Here is a 19,182-nt window from a genome sequence, read left to right as displayed (position 1 = left end):
AACTTACATCCAATCATGTACACAGCCCTGAAGTGTTCAGTTTGATGGGTCTGGTAATTGTATGTGCACGTGAAAGCACTTTTCCAAACAAGATGTTGCTCCATTACCCTTCAAACTGTCTCTAAGCTACCTTCCAATCACAGTGCCACAGCAAAGTCCTCTGCCCACGAGGGGCCACATATGTGCCTCTGGTCCTAGAAAACTACAAAAATCTGAACAATTCCTATCGTGTGTAGAATTATAGGTTGGGGTGAAAATAGGGCTGGACTTACTTCCCAGCCACCCACTCCTTCCAGCTAGGTCCCACCTCCCAAGGGTCCCACAAGCTTCCAAAATAGCACCAGAGGCTAAGGACAACGGTTCAACTAGTGAGTCCCTTCGCATCACACCTTAGCCAGAGGTCTTGTGAGTGCCAGTCTCTCTCATGAATGCTCTGTGCCATGGAGGTTTGCGCAAACATGCTGTGATGTTTGCACAATGGTGGCATCACCTCTTGAACCGTCTTTGGAACATTGCCCTTCTTAAGTGACATGTGACTGTGTTTACTTCCCACCAATGGTGACCCCATTTGTACTGCCTGGCAGATGCAGCCTCTGTTCTAAAGGCTCTCGTAACAGAAGAGTTTTGTGTGCTCCTGACTTCCTAGGGCTAAATGCGCAGAATTGTCGTTCTTTTGTATCTGTGTTCTTCTTTCACACTGTGTGTTTTAGGACTCATCCTCCTTGGGCGAAATTTGTTCCTTTTCTGTTTGGCTAAAGAGTGCTCTGTTGTGTGAACTATTCCATACTCTGCCCATCCATTTACCTGGTATTTGACACAAGTTATTTCTAGATTTTATGAATAAGGTTGCTATAAATACGTTTGTGACAGGTTCTTTTTCCTGCTTTCATTCCTCTTGACTGAGCAGGATCGTTGAGTCATGAAGATGTATAAGCCACAAAACATCTGTCAACAGGGCCCCGTGTTTACCTCAGAACAGCCTGGCAGAATGGAATCACTTTACTGAATGTTCTGCACGAGCCTTCATTTTCGGTGTCTTCTCTTCTGAACTCAGCTCTGAATTCTCAGGTTGCTAAGTCGCTTTTTATTAAACATTCAAGGAACAGGCTGAAGAGCTAACTTGAAACTGTAACTTTGTGTTAACTTTCGGGGGTGAGATTCAAACGGCGTGGGGGTTCTGCAGGTTTTAACACCCCTATGACCCAAAGACAGATCGACAATGTTCATCTTACAGATGGAGGGGTCGAGGTATAGGGTGGCAGTGAAGAAAGTAATGACATCTGTTTCACCTAGACTGGGATGTTTACTATGCCAGGATGGATTGTCACCCGACTCAGCAGGCCACCAGGTCCCCGGTGTATGCGCACTGTCACTTTTCCATTTCAACTCATCGCCCACCGAAGGCACACAGGATCAGCCCCCAGGGCACTACGCGCTCCACTGTGGTCTGTTCCAGATGCTGGCTCTTTGATTGGAATACAGCCCGCAGGATGCAGAACGCCACCGCCATTTTGGTTTTGCTGGTTTCACAAAGGGTGGAAGCTTGTCCTTCCAGGGGAGCTACCCCAGGGGAGCTTAGCCCAAGTGGTGGGACAGGAGGATTGGTAATTCACCAGTGAGACAGGGGCTGGCATCAGGCCATTCAAGGAGAAGAAGGTGTATCTGAGTTGACATTAATGTTTGTGGTATTATGGGGTGAGAGGGCCACTGCCACTGAGTAGAAATTACTGCTCCCGAAGTTACTCAGTGTTAGAGAGATTTTTTTTTTCCAGATTGATTAAATAACCCCTGAGTCTACGGAGAGGTTCCCTCCCCGTGGCAGAGAGACAGTTGTGTTTTATTCTCTTTCCATACACTGTGTGTATTTTACAGATTTTTCTAAAATTATTATGTGGTACTTTTAAAAGTCTTTTTCCTTCAAGTTTGAGGAACTTATACAGAATCATCTCACATACTATTAGCTGTCCCCAACACAAACACCTTAAAAAAAAAAAACCAGAAAAACCAACTATAGGGCACTGTCACCATTGGGTGACTCACGCCCATGAAGTCGACTCACCATTGGAGACTCACAAGTTTCTCTTTTTGGCCACAGTCACCATGTCCCCCTAGACTTCCTCCTTGATGCTGGGATCTACACATCTGTTCTTTATCTCTGATTACCATTTCATTATATACATTGCAACACGCAGTGTGTAAGTTTCTGCCATCTTTATGCCGACAGTCACTCCTTGTTTTTCCGGATACTATCCCACAGTATGGACGTACCACGGGTTATTTCACCCGGGGATCCCTTTCAGTTTCCTGCTGCTATGTGGAATGCTGCTGCGGATGTTGGGTCCGCGTCTTTCCGAGAAGAGTAAAGTTTTCTTCTCTCTGGAAGAGATGCTAAGAATTGCATTTTCTGGGTCATATAACGCTGCTACTTTGTATTGTTAATCAGCTACGGAACTTTCTCCGCAGTGGCTGTCCTAGTTTGCATCCCTGCTGTCAAGGTACAGCGGAGGGGTCGCCTTTCCCCATCATGGCAGCATTTGGCGAGGTGCTCGGTGCTACCTGATTATCGTCTCTGTCTGCATTTCCCTCATGGCTGGCATCTTTTCATGTGCTTATTGGCCATCTGCAGGTTCCCTTTGATGAAATGTTTCTTCTCACTGCTTGTACACTCTCTAATTGGACTGCGTGTGTTTCCCTCTCGAGGTTCGAGGGAGCTCCGAATCTGTGCAGGTCCTAACCCCTCATAGAGTCTCACTTCCGAATATTCTCTGCTGCTCCTTTTACTTGGTGCCTTAGTCTCGCAACAGGCTCCTTCTCACAAGGTAGAAGTTTATAATTTTGACAGAGTCTGGTTTTATCGCCTTTTTCTTTTATAGATTGCGATTATTATGTCAAGTTTAGGATCTTTGCCCTAGCCTTAGGTCCTGAAATTGTTCTCCATAAAAAAAAAAAAAAAGCTCTTCTCTCCCCTTTCCCCCTCCTTTCCTGCCTCCTCCCCCTCCCCCTCCCCCTCCCCCTCTTCTTTCTCCTTCTCTTTGTCCCTCCTTTCCCTCTCCTTTTCCACCTCCTCCCCTCCTGGCTCCTTCCCTCCCCACTGTTATTCCTGGAGACTAAACCTCTGCCCCACACACATCAGGCAAGCAGTCTTCTACCACTAAACCGTGTCCCCAACCTTCCAGTTTTGCTTTTAATATTTACGTTGGTGAGCCATCTTGACTTAATTTACACAGTCTTGGTTAGAAGGGTAGATCAGGCTCACTTCCTCTTTCAGATCTCACCCTTCTTCCCTCTCTTCCTGGTGTTTAACTCTTTCCTCTTTCCTTCTGTTTTATTTCCACTCTCCTTCATTTTCTATCTTTTCCTTTTATTTCTCATTGGTTGGGGGTGGGGGGAGAATCTGCCCTCATCCATTATGTTGTTGTGAAGCCGTGGTCCAAAGTACACAGGGAAGAGCTGGAGAAATGGCTCAGCCCTCCAGAGTGCTTGCTGCCCTTGCAGAGGTCCCGAGTTCTAGTCCCAGGATCCACATGAGGGCTCAGAACCATCTTGGCACCAGGCACACGTGCGGTACATGTGCAGGCCTAATACTTGTGTACACAAAATAAAAGCAAGTCTTAAAGAGATCAATCAGGCATACAGGTACGAATCTTTTTCTGGATTTCCTGTTCTGGATCATTGATCAATGTGTGCATTCTGCTGTCGGCACCGCTGGGTCCTCCTTACAGAAGCTGTGCAAAATGTCTTGACATCGGGCATGTTGATTTTCTTTCCACTTTACCTTTCCATTAGGAAAAAATTTTAAATAATATAAAATTCTAAAGCGGTATATTTTAAAATGTATGCATTTCCATGTCAGGGGAAATCTTATAATAGTTCTATCTACAGCTGCAAAGGATCATTTAAGGATTTTGATGGGTGCCATATCAAATTTGCAAATATATTTGGGGATAAGTGAGATCCTTCACCTTTTGTGAAGACAGTCTACACCCGATTTCTTTAGACTTCCTTGTTTTCTCTCATCCTTGTCTTGTAGTGGTGAGCATAGAAGATTATTAGTTTTTTAGAATCAACGTAAGTTCTGGTGGACAACTCTAGTGTCCACGTGTATAACAGTGTCCCCATGTATTTAAAAATAAAAACTATCTGTTCTTGTCTTGTGTCCTGGACATTTGCTAGACCTACTTGTTCCTTACAGGATGATTCTTTGGGAGGTGAGTTTCTTACAGAAGAATGTAATTGGGTCATCATAGTTTAAGATCACACACTGTCAAGTTCTGGCTTTAAGTGGATATAGTGAGAGGAGCTGGTTTTGAAATACTTCTGACATGTTAGGGATAGATGGCGTCTACTTTGGGAGGATACTCTGCTGTTGGGAGTTCTAGATCTTGCTTTCCATGCTCTCTGTTCTCTAGTTTCCTCATTTGTTTTCTGAGTTACATTGGGCTATTTGAATATTGTTATAAAGTCCTATTGCTTTCAAATTACATTCTAGAAATTTATTTTATTTTTGTTTATGTGTGTGTGCATGTGCCTGTGCATTTATGTGTGTAGGTTCTTGAGGAAGTCTGAAGAGGGTGTAGGATGTCCTGACTGGAGTTACAGGCTATTGGAGTTACAGCCCCGCCACGGGGATGCTGGGAGCTACACTCTGGTCCTCTGTGGTTGTTGCGGCCATGACATCTTTCTGCCTGATGGATGTATCATGGTCTACTGATATAATTGTACCACAGCGTCGCCATGAAGCATACAAATCTTATCTCCCTGTAGCCTCCGCTGTCCGTAAACTGTCTTACACAGACAATTGGAGCTGTGTAGACAGGATTACAGTTCTTGCTTTATGATCAAGGATAATTTAGGAAACAAGGTAGAGTCTTTTCCTCACTGGACAGGCATGCTTTTGTTTGCTGCCCTGATTGTTGTTGTTGTTTTGTTTTGGTTTTTTATTTTCTATTTTTGTTTTGTTTTGTTTTTTTTTTTTTGTTTTTTGTTTTTTTTTTTGGTGGCCCAAGTGACTTCTACTTTCACCTTTTATAAACTTTACTTTCTATTTTTTAAAACTATTATTTTTAAGATGGTTCTACCAACAAGAACTATGTTTAGCTTTTGATCCTGTTAACATGTCAATTCTTCTTTATCCTTGAAGGGTGTCCTCACTGGGCATCTGATTTAGACTCCACCATCCTGTGCTTTTAGCCCTTGAAAGCTGTGTCACTCCCATCCAGTGCTCCAGTTTCTGAACAAAACTTGCCACCATTACAATTGTCTCCCCAGACTTGTGCCTTGTCCTCCCGTTAGTTACCGTCAAAGGTTTTGTTCTGTCTTCGGTTTGGGGAAGCTTGACTGTGTGTGCCCAAGTGTGGCTTTCTTTGACTGGATCTTATTGGATTTCTTTCAGCTTCTTGAATCTGTGTTATTGTTCTCAAAGTTGGGACATCTCAGCCATTTATTTGAGGACAAATTAAACCCCACCCAAGCTCTCCTCTCCCTCTGGAACTCTGATGACATAAATATTACATAATTTTTTTATTAGCTCGCAAGTCCTAAGAACTCGGCTTATGTTTCTTTTGATCTGTTTTCTTCTTGGTTCCGAGTGAATAATTCCTATTGTCCCTATTTTCTAATTCAGTGATTGGTTCTTTTCTATTCTGTCCTTGAACTTACCCACTAAGCCTTTCTTTTTAATTACTTTCTTAATTTTTAGTAATAGATGTTTATTGTGGCAAACTCTACATAATATAAATCTTACCCACACCGATCGTGTTCAAGTACATAGCTTAGTCATGTTATGTCCGTATTGATGTATCAACATCATCACCTTCCATAGTCCCAACTCTTGGAAGTTAACTCTTTGCATTCTTCAGATGACAACTGTTCCTTCTCCGTGTCCCTCTTACATCTTCAAACCCCCATTCTATTCTGCATCCCAGTGACTTCCTGGAGGCATTTCGTATGTGCAAGATTTCCCAGGACTTAGCTTAATTATTAGATGTTCATTTACATTGCAGCATGTGATCGCCTGCATGCTGTCACCACAATAAAGCACCTGATAGAATTAATGGATAGGGAGTAGAGGCTTAGTTCGGTTCATGGCTGCAGAAGTTCTAGTCTAGATTGTGTGGACCTAGGCATTGTTTTAGGCATCTGGATAGCCAGGCAGTGTGTGGCAGCGGAACAAACTGTTTACCTAATGGCCAGGAGGGACAAAACAAGAGGTAGGGACCTGGCATCCTATAGTTTCCCTCAAGGGTGGCTCTATATGCTTCCCACACCATCCCTTGGCAGGATGGCAGGCATGGACAAACGTTCAAGCTTCAGACTTGGCTTTTCTGGGATCATCTGGTGAGGGTATAGGGGTGTCTCATTGTAGCTTAGCACAAATAGAAATCTAAGGAACTGGGAATGCAGGTCAGTGAGAGAGAATTTGCCTAGCACATTTGAGGCAATGAGTGTGTCACATACACACACCCCCACACCCCCCCACAGGAATTCTAGTTTGTCCCTAACCTTCACTGCTTCACTAGCAGAGATAGACAGTGCCACAGTGCAGTGTCATCTGTTTATTTGGTGGCACAAAGTGGTTACCATAAAAAGTTGAAAGCTCTACTAGGCTATCCTACCCTCTTTCCAATCTTTTGGATATTTGAGGACCAGCTTTTGTTGAATCTATTTTTTTTCCAGGTCCTTTGGTATTTCCAGGTTGCTAATTTCTTCCCAATCCTGGATATAAGAAGCACAAAAGGAACCTGAGGGAAGTCGGTGAACTTAAGTCGGAGCTGTTCTGTGAGTCTTTCCAGCTGGCTGGTCTTGTTCGCTCCAGCTGTGTCTGCTCAGCATCCAGGGCCTTCAGCTGCACCCAGTGGGAAGAACAGGGAGGGCCTAGTCTGTATCTTTGGAGGCTGAAGTCTATCCATGCATTGCATTTGAAGGAAACGAAACTGATCTTTAATGACATTAGAGGGATATGAGTCAATAAAGAGGCATGAGTTTCATCTAATCCAAGGACAGTAAGGTGAATAGCCATGACATACATGATGGTTTGAGGTAGCAACTGTTCTGCACTGAGCATGTGCTGTGAGGTTTGTAATACCCTCAATGTGCTTCTATCCTTGCCCCCAACAAGGCCAGCTTTAGTCCCACTTTTCAGTGACAAATCCTGAGAAACGGTGTGAGAAATAATTGTCTCAAGTGTGTATGATTGCACAGCCTTGCAACCCCTGCTTTCAAGACCCCGATGCAGCAGGATTGCAAGTTCAAGTGCAAACCTAGGCTACTTAGTGACTTTGAGGTCAGTCTGAGCCACAGAGAGATACTGTGCCAAAAAGACGGGGGGGGGGGGAGTGATGGGGAGATGGCTCAGTGGGTAAAGTGGCTTGCTCTGCAGGCACGTGGACTTGAGTTTGGACCCCTGGCAGCCATGCCAGCTGGGCCCTGTGATGTGCATTTTATAACCTAGCATTGAGGGGTGAGTGGGGACAAGTGGATACAGGTGGATTCTGGGGACATCTTGGCAAACTGGCATGACAGAAATGGCTAGCTTTGGATATAGTGAGAAATCCTGTCTAAATAAATAAATAATGATAGAAGGAGACAGGCCTGATATCAAGCTTTAATCTAATTTGAGCAAGAGCATCTGTATACATATATACATACATGTACCAGAGAGAGAGAGAGAGAGACAGAGAGAGAGAGAGAGACAGAGAGAGACAGAGAAACAGACAGAGACAGACAGATAGAAGAGAGAGAGCGACAGAGAGACAGAGAGAAATACAGAGCTGACAGAGACAATGACATAGAGATAGAGACAGAGCAACAGAGACAGAGATACACACAGAGACGAGAGAGACAGTGACAGAGAAAAAGACACAGAAATATAGAGAGACAAGACAAGATGAGATGAGACGAGGAGAAGAGAAGAGAAGAGAGGAGAAGAGAGGAGAAGAGAGGAGAAGAGAGGAGAGGAGAGGAGAGGAGAGGAGAGGAGAGGAGAGGAGAGGAGAGGAGAGGAGAGGAGAGGGAAAAAGAGAACAGAAAATCTCCAGGGATAAACTATACACTATTGAATTCGATAGGGAAAATTCTAAACCCAGTCAACCTAACACAGATTCAGTCTTCCCCACCTTCGTGTAAAGTGCCTTCATGGAGTTCGTTTTAGAAGAAGGGAGGCTGGAAGTATTTAGGGATGCCCTGTGGAGAACAGGAAATGTACTCTGTAACCGAGCAGCCTCCACCATCTCTGGCTTTGCAGAACATGCTCAGGGGCCCTGGGAGGGAATACGTTTTACTTAGTCTCCTAGTGTTAACCCCACACAGCTTGTATTTTATATTACTCCCTTCCAACAACCCCAAGGTGTAGGTGGAAGCAGGACTCATTACAACCAACGGGGAATCTGCAGTCCAGACAGTTAGAGACTGTCCTGAGCCCATATGGCATTTGAGGCTGGAAGGGGGCCTGGGCAGCAGGTCTTGGAGGCAGGAGCCACTGTCCTTCCCCCTAGCTCACAGCACTGCCTAGGGCTTGGTCTCTGTACTGTGGCTTTGTTCTTCTGAAACTGAAACCTGCTTTAGGCCGCTGAAGTTAAATCAAGGCCTCTCCTCTGACAGCCTCTTGGCTTGTACCAATGTGCAGACTGCATCTGATGGAAACCTTATGTGGAACAACGGAAAAAAAAGAAAAAAAAAAACTCAACCTGAAAACCAGGCCCATCTCAATATCTCCACGCACTGGATAAACATCTCAAAGACAGAAGTACAGGGAGGCCAAACTCCCTTGGCCAAGTTTTTAACTTAAAGTTTGGAAGTGGCTTGTGTTTTCCACGGAGCAGGAAAACCTTTTCGTTCCTGCTACAGTGAATGACTCCTTATGGGGTGGTAATTTCCTTTTAACCTCTCTCTTGGGGACCCACGATGTTGCCTGTTTGCTTGAATGGAGTTATGAGTTAAAAGAAAAGAGCCACTTAAAGTTTGCTTCAACCCCACCTTTCTCTCCTCCCTTTTCGAAAGCCTATTATATTGGTTTCGGACTTTTGGAGACTGTAGAACCATGCCTCTTTCTTCAGAGAGGACTTGGCTCCTCTGCGGTGCCCCCATTCCTCGGGCCGAATCTAATCTGACCGTTCTATTTATAATTCTTGAACCAGATGAATCTGGTCTTTGTATTTCTCCTCAGCAGCAGCATCCCCTCCCTAGGACTTGAGCCGTTTCACCTCTGCTAGAATCTTTTTTAATTTCTCTGCAATTTGCCAGAGAGCCAGCAGCTGAAACCCTATCAGGTCCTGGATCATATCAGACCTACTTTAAACTGGCACCCTCCTCTCCCTCCCTCCCCCACCACCAGTCTCCTGGGAGTTAATTTAGGAGCAGGGTTATGCAGAGAAATTCCCAGCAGCACTTTGGCGACACCAGGAAAGTCTGAGGAGTTCAGCAGGGAGGGGCCCGCCCTCCAGAGAACAGAAAAGCCCACATCTGCTCCTGTCTCAATCCTTCCCTGGTTTATATACGTGTTCTTTGCTGTTTGCCTCTAAAGTCAGATTAATCAAGGCAGTTTGCCAGGAAGCCATCATGCCTACACCTCCTTGTTTTATAGAGAAGAAAACAGAAATGAGAGAGGGAGAGAGGGGTGGAGAGGGAGAGGAGGAGAGGGAGAGAGAACTAATTTAACCTCAGGTAGTGTTGTGGTTTGAATGACAAACATCCCCCATGTGTTTGAGCACTTAGTCTCCAGTGTTTTGGAAGGTCGTAGAACCTTAGGGTGGTAGCATCAGGATGGAGGACATGGCTCACTCTTGGGGTTCTACAGCTAGCCCCACTTGTTCATTCTCGGCTTTCTGATTGTAGCTGAAATATGACCCCACCTGCTTGACACCCCTGCTTTCATGGAGAAGCCCACTACCAGGCTTCCCTACCATGACATACCGCATCCTGAAATGTAAGTCACAATAATCCCTCTCTCTCTCTGAAGGTTCTTCTGGGAAGGGATTTTGTCACAGCCAGGCGGGGGAAGTGACTAATGGCTGCGTCAACTTCCCACCATACCCTGGATGTCCTTCCTCCGTGAGCCTGTGATGGTGGTCTTCACTTCTGTTGCATAGACCCTGAGCCACCCTGATCACATGGTCTCTTTATGTGACCCTCTCATGCTTTCTCATTTCATTCTCTGACTCTTGTTCCTTTTTCTCCTGTCGTCTTTCCTGTACCTACGTTTGGTATTGTCTGTTCTCAGGGGATGGTCATGGACTTACTAGAGTATAACTTCTATACTAATTTTTTTATAGGCTCTCTTATAACCAGGTTGTTCTTGAACTCTCCACACAATCAAGAATTATCTCAAACTCTTGATCCTCCTGCCTCTGACTCCTAAGTGTGGATATTGCAGATGGGTACCACCATGCCTACTCTTTGCAGTACTGAGGCTTGAACTCAAGGTTTCATGCATGCTAAGAAGCACTGGGCCAACTGAACTATAGCCACCACCCTATCTGTAACATGGCTTTGAGAAAGAGGAGATACATTTATGAATCTCAAGCCCAGAGAAGGCATTTTGCCATCTCCACAGTGACAGGAACAGCTATGAATGGGTTTCTTCAAGCCACACAGCAAGTTAGCATCCTAGCTGTGTGATCACAGCTTGGGAATCTTTTTCTTCAATCTAGAACATTCCCCCTCTGTTCAGAGCTTAACTGGATCCATGTGGTCCCCACATTTGACCTTGGGCTGGAGTGCCTATTTAGACAATTCTTTTTAATTAGAGCTCATCAGACCAATCTGATTTCCAACCTTAAACACATCTGTAATAGGAACATGTTCTACAAAACCCTTAAGTTCAACCACATTTTAACCTCCTTTGCCACGAACATCCCTGTGAAATTAAATACGAAGGGATCAACATGTTTATTTTTGACCCCACGAACATACACCGGGCTTCTTTTGTAGCTAAATAGACTAAGATGATCTTTTAAGTTTTTAAGAACCAGGAATTAGTGTGTCATCCTGGACATATAAAAGCACATTTAGCCTTTCAGGCTACCATACTCCCATTTGAATATAATCCAGATGCTGTCTTAAGTTGAGGCTGACTCTCTGTAACTCCTACTGGGACCCAGAGGGGAGCAACTGTGTGACCCACGGCCTCCTAGGCTGGTGGTGGCCAGTGTTCATTATTCACTCTTTCCATGAAACACTTTTTGCTCCTGGCTTTAAACGCTTTGGAGTGGAGTAGGAGAGGGTGGCATTTCAGAAACCACAGGATTAAAGGAAATGGAGACTCAGTTGCTTTTCCTGTTGACTCCCTTGTCATATAAGGAAGGGATTCCTTCTATTAGGTAGGTCGTGGGATCCCACTTAGAACACAAATTGGAAATAATCTTTTCTGAAGTCCTAGGAAATGCTAGACATCTTAGTTCATTCCTCCACTGATGTGCTTCTCTTTTCACTGCTGCAGCGCCTCTGGTGGACAGGTCTGGTTCTGCCCTCTTTAATAGCAGCCACTTTACTGGTTCAGACAAGATTTAAGCAGGTATTAGACTATAAAGCCATCTACAGTTATGAATGCTCCTGTATGATTTTTTCATGTGTGTGTGTGTGTGTGTGTGTGTGTGTGATGACTCTACAGTACACGGACACTTGTATGTTTGTCTGTATAGAGATGGGATAGCCACATCCTGAACTGTGCTGTAGGAGATGTCTACATGCTCTCTAGAATGCTTGCACACACTTACGCTCCTCCCCTGAGATGTGGAGAGTGCCATTGCTCCTTGTGCTTGCCAATACTTGGTGTGACCAAAATTTTAGGTTTCTCCTGGGTGCTCCATCGAGGTTCTAATTTACACTTTTTGCTCTAGTGGAAAAAAGTTTACTATCGACAGTTCCGGGTTTGTTTGTGAACACCTCACTCGTTATCTTTGCCAATTCACCCTTTCCAGTTGAGTTGTGCATCGAGTGTGAGCATGTGTGTTAATAACTAACCCATTCTAGATTCTAACCTTACTACAGCTACAGAAATTCCAGGTATCTTCTTACCACGGGTCACGTGGGTGCACGCTTTCCAAGGGACACCTTTAAAAACAGCTTCCCTGATAAATAGTTTGACAATTTACTCAGAATGAATGGTACGGGTCGTTATTTCTTGGTACATTTACATGGTTGAACAGCCATTGTCAGAATCCCCAGATTAGAATATTTTCATCAATCTAACCTACCCCAGTTGAGTCCATTTCTACCACCTGTTGGGTCAATAAAACAACATTTTTGTTATCGTTGTTTTGTTTTTGTTAGTTTGGGTTTTTTTAGTGTTTATTTTGTCTTTTCTTGAGATGTCATGTGACTGGTGTACAATATGCCATCCTTCACTCTGTCTTCTCTCAGCACAGCGTGCCAGTGATCCAGTCCTCTGACTGTTGAACTCTGTGCTGTTGTACAGCTGACGGCTCCATCTACTGTGTGTCCACTTCCTAGTTGAAGAGCATTTGTGTTGTTTCCGGAGGATTTCGTTATTATGAAGAATTTTACAGTGATCATTTTCGCAAACGTTTTTAGATGGACACATTTTTTTTAGGATGCACTTTGAGCCAATATACAGAGTAGAATGATTAGTTTGTGTAATTGTGTAATTAGGCGGGGTTCTAGTACACAGCCCTGGTTGACTGGGAACTTAGCCTGCAGACCAGACTAGCTTCCAATTGTAGCAATCCTGCAAGTTTGTATTGCCATGTGGTTTCATCACCAAGAAAATATTTTAATCAAATGGCGGAGATAATGGTAGAGGATATTCGTAAGTGTGCACAATGCTTCTGGCATCTGCAGTGTTATAGAAACTGTTCACCACTTTGCCCTTTTCTGTATTTTGGGTTCAAACTTGAATACAGTCAAGCTTACCATTAAGGTTGAAGAAAGAGGTGGGCAAAGTGTATTTATCAACAGCTAGATATGTTCATGGTAAGTGGCATTAATTACACAAGGCCTAGACTGCAGAAGCCATGGGCAGGCACTTAAATAAGCTGGGCAGCCATTTACTTATGCATTAAAAAGCCTCGATACACAGAAGCCATCATGGGAAATCGAGAAACAGCCCAGCCTGACACATGTATGACAGGCGACCTTAACAGCAAACCCACATCACTCAGGTATCCAGCTGTTTTTACTGCACAAACTCCACACAATTGAAGAGGTTAGAATTGTGTTTGGTAAACAGTTCTTCTAAAAATTAAGTCTTTTCACAGAAAAAAGTCTTTATATAAATTTGGCTCAAATAAGCATTTTGATAAGGTCAAGTAGCACACAGACACAAATGGGTTCCCACCAGCTTTTATCAGTTTAGGTTTCAAAGAGTGAGGGCATTGAGTCCAGCCAATCTATTGACAGCTTTAGGATATTCGTGATGGCTTCAAACGTTTCTTATTCATCAGAAGGCCAGAGACTGGGTTACTGATATTTTTAAATTGTGTACAAAAAAAGGATCATTACTGTATATGCAAGAGATGAAATTTGATATCAAGCATCCAATGAACGAAATCTGATTTTATCATCTGATCACCCTACTAATTCACAAGAAACTTGAATAACAGCAACAAAACAGCGCAAAATAAAAATTCTCCTCACAGGAAAAGATAAAAGAATATCATGCTTACTTTATAAGAAAGACGCCAAACTGTTTTCAATTATTGTAAAATTTAATTAATATATGTATTTTATGAATTTGTTTATTTTTTAAAAGGTAAATGATTTGAAAGATAGTTCACCAAGACAGAGAATGAGGTGATAAATACAAACATGAAAAGATGCCCAGTATCAATAAGCCAATAAGAAAATTAAAAACCATAATACAATAATGATAAATATCCACGAAACAACTATAATGAAAAAGATGAATAATGCCTTATTCTGATAAGGGTGAGGAGAAACTTAGACCTCAGATGTTAGGTGACTGCTGTATCTGTCCAGGGTTTCCATTTTAATGCAGCTCGCTGCAGGGCCCCTGTGTCTGCCTGCATGGTTTAGCTGCCGGCCATGGATTTATCCAAGGTTTTTCAAGACTTTCACTCTTTTGTGTAGCTATTTCCTTAAATGGAAATGATCCCTTTTGGAGAGCAGACCCTGGAAGTAATCAAATTTATAAGACTAGGAAGTTTAAGAATGTCAGAACTCACAAAGACCCCAAGGTTACAGAAGCTGAAGGCAGTGTCTGGCTGAGACCCTCTTCAGTGAAGCTGCCTGCATGTTGTCTTGGGTGCTCCAGGATGCAGCCTCCCTTCAGGCAGACTCTTCTGTGATGAAGCTACTGACCCCAAGCCTATCTGTGCTCTCTGTTATTAGTCTGTTGTGAAAAATCGACTCAAGCGTGGCTTTGAACTCAGCCAAGAAGAACTAAAAGGGAGTGTCTATTTCTTGCAAGTACCCTGTAGGTCAAAGATTTTAGCCTCATCCTATATAAAAACCAGTGGTTCAGCTTTTCTTGTATTCTTTGACAGCAGTACATCCCACCGTACACCCATCGTGAACACAGAGAAATGATCCTCCCGAGCTAAGGGATGGTGGAAAGTTTCCTCTAATTTCACAGAAGGAAATGCTCAGGATCACAGAGGTATAGTGGCGTAGTGACGTGACCCAAGTTGCCTGTTACATCAGAGGCAGAGACTGGACTAGATGTTCTGACTTGAAGCCTTCCTGAGTTGGAGCTTTGCACGGACCAGCTTACATCACTCTTGCCTATGATGACACTCTTTGTTATTGAACTGATAATGTGTTCATTTCCAAGATGGTTGTTTCCCTTGTTATAAACCTGTCCTTTATCCAAATGGTTAATATGATTGTCTGTTCATTTATTTTAAAGTTGCTTCTTTTTTGCCTGTTTAGAAATACCTTTGGATGTATTGAAGGTAGATAAATGGACGGTCAAACCCACATGCCACTCACCTGCATGCAAACAGAAGTGTCGGGGGAGTCAGCGTCAATTAATTTGTTGATAGGATTTACTGGATGAGCCTTGCAGGCCGGATATCCAATGCCTGTAGTGGTTCTTGTCTGAAGTACAATTTGTATTCTTAAATGTATTTACACTAATGGTGGTGCACTTCATTGTGTTTACTGAACTGGATGCTCTTAACACATTGGTTCTTTTTATTCAACAGATATAGCTGAGTGGTACCGTGTGCTAGGCTGCAGGACCTAGCACAGTGGGCAAGAGTCATTCTTACTTTTTGTAGCATGCGCTTTTGCTCTAGATAATAAATATGCAAATTAATGTGTCATGTCTTTCAGACAGTGACATGAGCAACGAGAGAGAGAGAGAGAGAGAGAGAGAGAGAGAGGGAGGGAGGGAGGGAAGGAGGGAGGGAGGGAGAGAGAGAGAGAGAGAGAGAGAGAGAGAGAGAGAGAGAGAGAGAAGAGAAGGGATGGTTCTTAGAGGTTGAGAAGAGACCCTGTAGCAGGTCAAGTTCACTGGGCATCTGACTCAGATGATGATTAGCAGATCGAGGTTCTTTGCAGAGCCATTTTTAAGATCAAGGGGTTTGGTGAGTACATAAGATTCCAGTAGGCAGAAGGAGATGCTGAGTCCTTATATGTAATCACCCCAAAGCTAAAGAGATCAGGGAAGTTAGTGGAAAATCCTTGGATAGGACTGGAGGCCTAGTCTAGTTAGAATCTCTTATTGTTAATATCGTATTAATCTATGGTTTTCTCTCTCTCTCTCTCTCTCTCTCTCTCTCTCTCTCTCTCTGTGTGTGTGTGTGTGTGTGTGTGTGTGTGTGTGTGTAATCTTGGGCTGAAGGCAATATAACGGTGGCCCAGCTATGAAAGAACAAGACTTCAGTGTTAAACAGGAGACCCTCCAAGGGACTTATTACAGCCTCTCTGATCGGGATAAGAGATGTGAGAATAGATAAAGTGATCTCATCTAGTCTTGGGGTCAAGGTTTTCATTGCCAGTTTCTGTCCCTGTTTATCTTCCAGGAGCTCAAAGAGACGAAGTGGTTATCTTCCAGTGACCTAGCTACCAGAAAGCAGCCTCAGTGCCTTCTGTTTCTAATGTGGCCTAGACCTGGGTATATCTTGTCCCATTGCTGCCCGTGCACATGGGTGTCATAGGCATTTACTCTGTGACTATTTCCACAAATTCTGCTAACAGAGCATAGAATAATGGTCTTTGCATTTCAGTGTGTAGTTTAGGGACAAAACACTCCAATCTCATCAGGCTGGGTTTGCGTCTTTGCTCAGCTAAGTGGTTAAATATTTCACCAAAGAATAGAGCTTTACGACTCAGAACAGTTTTTAAATCACATGCTGAAACTATAAGTAAAAAAGAAAAACACCCAAGCAGAGTAAAATTTGTTAGGTTATTAGATGTTCCAAAAACCAAAAGGCTGACTGCAGCCATGCCAAGCATCTGTACATGTTTCCAACCTTCTAACCCTTAACCTTTCTTTGATTCCGGGTATGAGTGGGGCGGGCCAGCATGCCAACAGTCAGTTGCTTATAGCTTGCATCTTGACTGGCTTTCACTCATCCTGTGACCCATCTAGTTCATCATGTGTGTAGGGCGGGCTTCAGTCAGACAATAACGTCTTCTGTTTCATGCTTCTTTGTGGTTTTAAAGGTGTCTTGGTGGTGATGGCTTTGTTCTGTCCTTGTAGAAGCTGGGAAGCATGGATCTAAGGATCTGAGATCCCTTTCATAGACAAAGGAATCGAAGCCCTGAGAAGCTAAATGACCCGGGTGTAGCTATTGAACTTGAGTCTTTTGGTACAAGATGGGACCATCTGTCCATGCCCTTTCCATTCTCAGAGCCCAAGGTGGGCTTCTTGGGGTTGAGGGGGTCAGGAAAATTTGAGACTATCGAAGATGCAGACATGAGGGTGAGAGGACAGGAGGCTGCTTTTAACTATTGGGGCAGGTCACTTAACTTCCCAAGACCCTGGTTGCCTTGTTGAAGTGACAGAACAGAACTTGGCTGCTTCCTGGAACTTTCCTCTGATTTAAGAAATCATCCAAATGATCTAAATAAAAGCAAGGAGATTGTGGCTGTGTCAGTGGACCACCATGTTCTCCCAGGCCTGTGATCACCACGTGGACAATATGGTGCCTTTCTTCCTTTGTGCCCCTACTAGTAGCTGAAACACCTCCATTTTGAACACTTCACTGCTCAGGTAGCCATTTGAACTGCTTGCTAACCAACATTGCAGTTCACACATAATGGCGAACAGACTGAGGAGATCAAATTAAATCCATTTCCACTTTCGGGTGGGAAATCTGTTTGGAACAATCAGGAGGGTTTGGAGCGTCAAGCATGGCTTTTCAATTGCCATCAAATGGTAAATTGCTTAATGTCAATTGGCATTAAGTGGACCGATTTGTACCCAATTAATACACTGGGGTTGAGAAGGAAGAAAACAATTTCATTTAGCTAGATTGTTCTTCCCTGGCTTCTTCCTGTGTGAGCTCCCAGCAGTTAGCAGACATTCTTCTTGAGCTTATTCTCTGCCTGCTTGGTGAGCTGCCCCCGCCCTCCCTCCACCGCCTTGTTGGGAAAGCTACTTACTTTAGCTTGTTCTAGGCTTTAGAGACCCACTTAGGGCATAGCCACTGCAGATCCCTGATGAAGCACATTATTAATGTTAAAAAGTTAATGCAGCCTTTGGAAGCACTAACCAGAACCCACCCTTTGCCCCAGACAAAGCTGACGTGTAAGCTCGAACACGTCACGAACACATGCACACCAAACTGAGGCAGTAGCATTGGGTGACAGACCTCAACGGTAGACATCTCAGAAACTCTGCATGATAGTGACAAACATGCACAGAGGAAATGTAGGTCTCCAGTCTCAGACAGCTGAAAGGTGGAACACAGAAACTAAGGTAAGCCTGCGTGGGGGAGGCTGTCCGCATAGAGGGTTGCCTCATGAGTCTACTCTGGGCCGTGGGAGCTGGGGAAGGAAAGATTATGGTCTTGTTTTCACATGGAGTTTATGCTCCCTTTGGTTGGTAATTTACATTTATATAGACTCGAGCTCTAGGTTCTAAATGGCTTTGCTGGTACATATGGATGGAGTGCCACTGTGTATCAGCAGCAGGCTATGCATACATAAACAAAACCTGGCCATCTAGATTTAAGTGACAGCATGCAACTCAGTTTTAACTTGGTCACTTGAAGACCTAGGATACTAGAATGAATTTCCCGGAGGCTCTTGGGGGGTGGGGGTGGAGTCTTTGATCTGAAGACGTTTTGATGCTGGATGGCTCTTCTTTGTCTTTCATCAGGTGACTTATGCACATTCTGATGGAATGTGAGTCCCAGCAGCACAGGCAACGACTCTGTTTTTCTATCTAAATCTAAGACATAATCTTCCACCTCTCTCCAGTCGAAGAGAAGAATGCTTATAGCACGGTCTCTTGGTAAACTGTCAAGGACTGTCAGGGCGCTGGGATCTCTCATTTCTGTGGACTTGACTATATCCAGTGGGAAGGATTTCCCATTAGGAGCAGAAAGAAGGCCTGGGATGAGTGAAGGTGATACAAGTTAGGGGTGAGTGTCAATCTCAAATCTAAACTAGAGGTACCCTGGTTCTGCTTGCTCAAGTCAGCAGTGAAGGAGGCAGGCACATCTGTCTGAGAGTCAACCACTGACTGCCAGGGCCCACTCAAGGTTTTCTAGTTGTCTAACCTGAGGTCCCTCCCTCTCTATCAGTAGAACGCAATGGCGGTGTAAGCTTCGGAGGGACTGAGCTCCACCCCTAAATATGCAAATAGAGGGAGGTCTTCCGGAGCTTGGTTCTCTTTGGAGCATAGTTGTCAGAATGGCCTTGAACTTGCTGCTACACAGGTCTAGCTACTGAGACTAAGATGCTTTCTTTACAAATACTGAAGGATTTTCTAAAATGAAACAAACTGTAGCTTCTCATAGTCTCCCTCGAATCTTCTCTGCAGGCGCTGGGCTGTTGCTTGCCGCACGGCTCCTCCATGATGGCATATAAGCTGGGAGAATTCATTGTTAAGGGAGAGTTGTTTGTGTGTTATGAGAAGGTTCGCACCACCCTCGCCTAACCTCTCCCCGGTAGATATTGATAGCATCTTCCCTTCGTAATGGTAGTGACCAAAGAAACGAACTCCATTTTGACATTTTTGCTAAATGTCCCTGTGGGGGAGGGGGTAGATGATGCCAGGTTGAAAGCCACTTCTTTCCAGTGTGAGCGCCAGGA

This window comes from Rattus norvegicus, chromosome 8 (genome assembly GCF_036323735.1).
Source record: "Rattus norvegicus strain BN/NHsdMcwi chromosome 8, GRCr8, whole genome shotgun sequence".
NCBI lineage: Eukaryota > Metazoa > Chordata > Mammalia > Rodentia > Muridae > Rattus > Rattus norvegicus.
This window is presented reverse-complemented; position numbering follows the sequence as displayed.